Source organism: Vicia villosa, linkage group LG3 (assembly GCF_029867415.1).
Source record: "Vicia villosa cultivar HV-30 ecotype Madison, WI linkage group LG3, Vvil1.0, whole genome shotgun sequence".
Classification (NCBI taxonomy): Eukaryota; Viridiplantae; Streptophyta; class Magnoliopsida; order Fabales; family Fabaceae; genus Vicia; species Vicia villosa.
In genome coordinates, this window is record NC_081182.1 from 173,142,466 (window position 1) to 173,148,884 (window position 6,419).

At 35.0% G+C, this 6,419-nt stretch overlaps 1 pseudogene; it reads left to right on the plus strand.

Annotated features, from left to right (window-relative positions):
- Positions 1-885: 885 nt before the first annotated feature.
- Positions 886-2,026, plus strand: LOC131659409 (F-box/kelch-repeat protein At3g23880-like; annotated as a pseudogene).
- Positions 2,027-6,419: the final 4,393 nt, after the last annotated feature.

Genomic DNA, 6,419 nt, shown 5'->3' on the forward strand with positions numbered 1-6,419 from the left:
AAATGTACGGAACCATCTTAATATGGTTCAGCAGTAATCAACATATTGGGAAATGATATTTTTGGTTGAATATCGTTCCTTGGAAAGGATATTTTTGGTTGAAAATTGTTCCAAATACTCAATGTAGCGCTTGACTGCTCATATTCCACAGCCAATAATAATGTTGCAACATAATTAACGTGATAAGTAACATAAGGGTTTAGTGGGATTTTAGGGCAATAAAAATAATATAAAATCCAACAAAAAATATAAGGGTGCCACATTAGATGCATTTAATGCCAAATGAATATAAAGCAAAGATTATGCAAAAAGTCAATTATATCCCTTGTAATTAGATTAATTTAAACTTTTAATCAGAGGGCTTATCACGTAATTTCCAGGTACTTTACTTTTATATATTTATAAATTATGCAAAAAGTCAATTATATCCTTTGTAATTAGATTAATTTAAACTTTTAATCAAAGGGCTTATCACGTAATTTCCAGGTACTTTACTTTTTATATATTTATAATAGATTTAATATTTTAATTTTTAAGATATTAAATACGCAGATTACCGAGATAAATTTACTATAACGAAATGAATCATGAGGGCACTGGTTAGCATTTCCCTAATTATAATATAAAAATATTAGTTATATTTTTATTTTAAATAAATCGGTGGAGTTAAATAAAAAATAATAATTTATACCTTATAGTTTGAATTTTCTTGAAAAATCCACTTTGAATACAAAAGTAATCTAATAATCATTTAGGTCTAACATATGCTACACGTAATAGGTTTCCCGTACTCTGTCTTTTACGGATACCGAATTTCAAATAACGGCATACTGTATATATTACCATCGTTAGGGTTCATTCCACTATCTACATACACGTTCAGATATGGAAAATCCCATTCAGAGACCAAACCGTAACATCTCAGATTCACTACCCACTCTTCCATCTGATCTAATTCCAGAAATACTCTCTAGGCTACCTGTGAAGCACCTTCTCCGATTCCGGTGTCTGTAAAATATGGAATTCTCTAATACTTGATCATAAATTCACCAGAAAGCACCTTAAGTCAACCACACGCACCATCCTCCAATCTGTAAGCTACCATACTCCTTCGTCCCATTATATTCTGAAGTCTTTCTCGATTCAATCCATTTTCGCAGACATGGCCACTAACATCACTCAACACGAGTTTTCATCCAAAGATGTTTTTAGACACAAAATACATGACATTGTTGGCTCTTGTGACGGAATCCTTTGTCTTGCCAACTATTATAAACCTTTAATTGTATTGTGTAATCCTTCCATTAGAAAATTCAAGGAATTATCCCCTTTTGATAACCCACGAGTGGATAGTCAGTTTAATATGACATGTGGATTCGGCTATGATCATGTTTCTCATAATTACAAAGTGGTTGTTGTTTACAATTTCACTGTCAAAGGTATTCCTGAATACACAACTAATGTAAAAGTTCATACGTTGGGTACTAATTCTTGGAAAAACAGTCGGATGTTGCCTTCTGATACCGTTTTCACTGAGCCATCTGGAAAATATGTAAGTGGCACAATTAATTGGTTAGTCTTTCTTAAAGGGCGTCATAGTGATCCACCCTTTATTGTTTCTTTTGATTTGGATAAGGAGTCTTATCAAAAGGTCTTCCTTCCGGATCTTGGAGAGATAGATGTGTTTGACTTGACATTGGGTGTGTTGAGGGATTGCTTGTGCTTAATTTATGATCACGAAGTTTGGTTCATGAAGGAATATGGAATTAAAGAGTCTTGGATTAAATTGTTCGACCTTTGTAACTTGCAAGATTCAACCAACACTTCTATCTTGACAAAGGTATTATATATTTTTGAAGATGATAATGTGCTGCTGGAGTTTAGTTACCCTGGCAAACAGAAGGTGACCGTGATCCTGTACGATTCCAAGAATGGTACTTCTAAGAATGTTGGTTTTATGAATCCTGCAATGTTTCAACACACATTAGAAGTCTGTATTGAGAGTTTAATATCACCTTGTTTTTAATGCTTGGATGTCACTCTTACACCATAAACTATAAGTTAATTTATATTTTTCTAATTTTTTTGTGTGTTCTATTATTGGTGATTTCATGACATAGTATGTTTTAAATAGCTGGCTTGGCATTTGTTTTTCCTAATTCTTAATTTGTATTGTTCTAGTCCTAAAAACAAAAAAGCAAATTACCACACATACATGACATATATTTTGTTTTTCAATCTGACAGTGATTCGGTAAAAAACAGTTTTCGCAACGCAAAGGGTAAGAAAGTGATAAATATTTTCTGTCAATTTTAAAAAATTAACACTTTGATTATCAGTTTGTCATATATCTTTATGTGTACATGTGAAGCTTGTACATTAAAAAATGTTTGATGTGTCAAAGTTGAAAGAATACAAAATTTTCTGAGTATTCTAGGTTCTAGGAACTTTCATTCCTCTGTAATATTGAACTTATATATTGATTGGTGTTTGTTTGAAGCTAGGACATAATCAAATTTATTCTGGTAGGCAGTGATAGTGGTGTCATCGCCATTAAATTAGTTGTTTTTTTTTTTGGCTTAAAGCCTTGCGTATATTCAAATCAATGATACTATAAAAAATTATGTGTGTGGTATTTCACTATTTGATCAAGACAAAACATGACTAATAGAGGCTTTCCTTCAAAATATTTTCTACACTTGTATTGTATATTTGGTCAACAAGTTCTTAAAATTAAATTTGCTCAACTTAAATTAAATTAAGTGTATGCTTATTTGAGACAGGTAGAGATACTTAGAAAAAAGCAAACAAAAAAATACAACAGGAACAACAAAAACTTAGACGTTACTGAAAGTTATAATAATATTACCAAAATCGTCCATGGTCTATTTTTCTTCTTAACACATGAACCATCAATCAAAATCTCATCTCAGGCCTATCACGACACTTGAGTATCTTAAGCACGCACATCATCCCTATTCTAAAAAAATTAGATAGGACCATGTGGATGGTTTAAGTACTGAATGCTTAGTTTTCGAGGATACGCATTCATATGTATCACACTCATTGGACGCACTGGCTTCTTTCTTGAGTGTTGACGCAAGGGTGCATGTTAAGTTTGGACATACTTTGGTTTGTAGAGGTGCCATAAACGCATCATCAAAAGCTCTACCAAACCTCCACATTTTTCTGCTTGTCATCTTGTTGGTACTGGTTATTATCTCAGTCATTCTCACAATGGCATTAATCTGTTGTTCATGCCCAGAGGATTTTAAGATTGATAACAGTTCAGAGCAAGGCATAATTTCAGGAGACTGCAGCAAAGTGCAACCCAGTGTTTGCAAGATGCATATCATATAGAAACCTCCCCATTCCAGGCATAAGACTATCGCTTTTGGGACCTCCCCATTCCAGGCATAAGACTCTCGCTTTCGGGACCAAGGATTTTGAGAAAAATATGTTCGTAGGCTTTTCACAGCTTCAATATGCGGGGCTGTCAAACACATGGGAGCATCGATCTTATAGAATTTTGAGAATCCTTCGTATATGTGATTAAAAGCCTATAGACAGTTCTCTTGTGATTTTGTAAAGAGTCTTAATGTACATCCACCAATAAATGAGTAAAACAAAGCCTCTGCATCAGGATAGTTTGTTGGTGGGAATTTGAAAGGATCCCGCACCTTGATCAATAAATTATCCGACAGATCTGATACACTCGTATCCTCCAAACTTTCGAGATCATGAACAGGGAACATATACCTTGGCACTCCTAGTTTCGACAATAGTAGGTTATAGGCAAGCAAGAATAATGCTCCTATGCCTTGTTCGGGAAATCCAAAAGATAGCATAAGTATGATAGTTCTTCCTAAGTCCGCGAGATGTGTACTAGATCATAGGCTGACTCATTTATAAGTAAGTCATCAGGGAATTCAAACCTTGGAGGCTTCATATTTACAGAAATGTTAGAATCTGCTGTGCAAAATTTTGATCACCTGTCTAAATTGGTCAATGCTGCTTGTTTTTTATGAGTTTTAGAACAGAGGAGGCAGTTAGTTCCAAAAATAAATGGAGTAACTCATAAAGTAGAGCATCCGAGGGTGCAAATAGAGAATTGATATTGTTACACTGGAACTTTACACCTACACCGTATTATTATACGGTTTGGCTTTTTTACTATGTTAAATAATTATTTTTTTCAACTTTTACAATGCAAATGGATACATATATTTGTTGTATTTTATCTGGTGTAAGATAAGGTGTACAATTTTGGTGTAAGCATAGCATTGCTCGGTGCAAATATGAGTATCCAATGGGAAAAATACAATGTATATTGGGCCAAGAAACATTACTATTACTCATCAATACATGGAATGGAACAACACAACACCGAGATGAAAGCAATTATGAGACGAATAAATCATTCATAGCGCGCAAAATTTTATGACGTGTCATAGTACCAAAAATAAAATAAAATCCCAGAATTGAGATATTTTCACGAAGTAATCATGTAACAATATGTACAAGAAAGCTTATGTTGATATATGTGATGGATTGTATTGATGAGAAAATGTTAAGAGACGAAAAAATGTAAGTATCAAAGTCACAAAATACAAAACAGTATAAGCACTATAGTAGCATTGTCATGTAATTTTGCTGATGTTTCTTAATTAAACAAAAGGGATGACACAAAAATCATATCTTCTTCTAAACAACACATTTGCAAGCATGCATAAAAAAATGTGACGTGCGCATACCTTGCTAGAGATCAAAAAAGCCATATGTTAATAAGAGTAAGACGACAACAAACCAAAATCATATACATTGGAAAATACCATATTTCCTATATTTTAGATACATGTAGGTTTGAGAATCATGAAGGTAACAGATCAAACTACTCTCTTTATATATATTGACTTGCAAAGGTTTGTTGCAAAGTTAAGTTGCAGTTACAAAGAAGGTCTTTATATAGAGACGAGGAAAACATAAAGAAACATGACATTTAATAGTTAACTATTTCCTATGAGAATAAACCTTTTTGGCTACCCTAGGAGAATTTGTCTTTTGGCTTTCCAAGACCGCATTTAATTTATCCAACAAAACTCCCCCATAAATTAAATGCTCCTTCGATCCACTAATCCCAGCATCATCTTGCCTCCGTCGAATAGCTCCTTCGACAATGGTTTTGTAAAAATATCCGCAGCTTGATCCTTGTTTGCCACATGCTTCAGTTCGACGCTTCCATTTTTCACATGTTCTCGAATGAAGTGGAAACGTACGTCGATGTGTTTACTTCTTTCATGATTCACTGGGTTCTTCGCCAATTCAATTGCTGATTTATTGTCGACTTGCACTATCGTTGCATTTTCCTGCTTCTGCTCTAATTCGCACAACAGTCTTCTAAGCCATATAGCATGGCATACACACCAGGATGCAGCCACGTATTCTGCTTCGCATGTCGACAGTGTCACAATTGGTTGCTTCCTTGAGAGCCAGGTGAAGGCAGTATTTCCCATAAAAAATACATATCCTGATGTACTCTTTCGATCGTCTATGTCTCCACACCAATCACTGTCAGAGTAACCTGTTAGCTTGTAATCTTCTGCTTTTGAGTAGAACATTCCAAGTGACACAGTTCCTTGGATGTAACGAAGAATTCTCTTCAAAGCTTTCCAGTGTGTGAGCTGGTTCTTCCATAAATCGACTCAAAATTCCGACACTTAGGGAAAGATCTGGTCTAGTGCATGTGAGATATCGAAGACTTCCGACCAAGCTTCAAAATTTGTTTGCTTCGACACGTTCCCCCCATCAAATTTTGAAAGCTTGACTCCTGGCTCCATTGGTGTTGAGATTGGATTGCAACCTTTCATTTTGAACCTCTTCAGAATATCCTTTGCATATTTTTCTTGTGAGACAAAAATTCCAGTTTCTTCTTGTCGAACTTCCAGACCAAGAAAGAAACTCATCCAACCTAAGTCAGTCATCTCCAATTCTCGTGTCATTCGACCTTTGAATTCTTCGATCATTTGATCACTGTTGCCCAGGAAAATCAAGTCGTTGACATAGAGGGCAACGAGCAGTATATTTCCTTTATTCTCTTTTACGTATAGGGCATGTTCATAGGGACATTGCTGGAAACCATTCTTCTTGAAGTAAGTATCAATGCGTGTAATCCATTCCCGAGGTGCCTGCTTTAATCCATAGAGTGCTTTCTTGAGTCTTAGCACTTTTCCTTTGCTTTCGTCTTTCATGTATCCCGGTGGTTGTTCGACATAGACTTCTTCTTCGAGCACACCATTCAAAAATGCTGACTTGACATCCATTTGAAATATTGGCCATTTGAACTGAGCAGCTTGAGAAATGAGCTGTCGAATTGTCTCCATTCTTGCAACTGGTGCAAATACTTTGTCATAATCAATTCC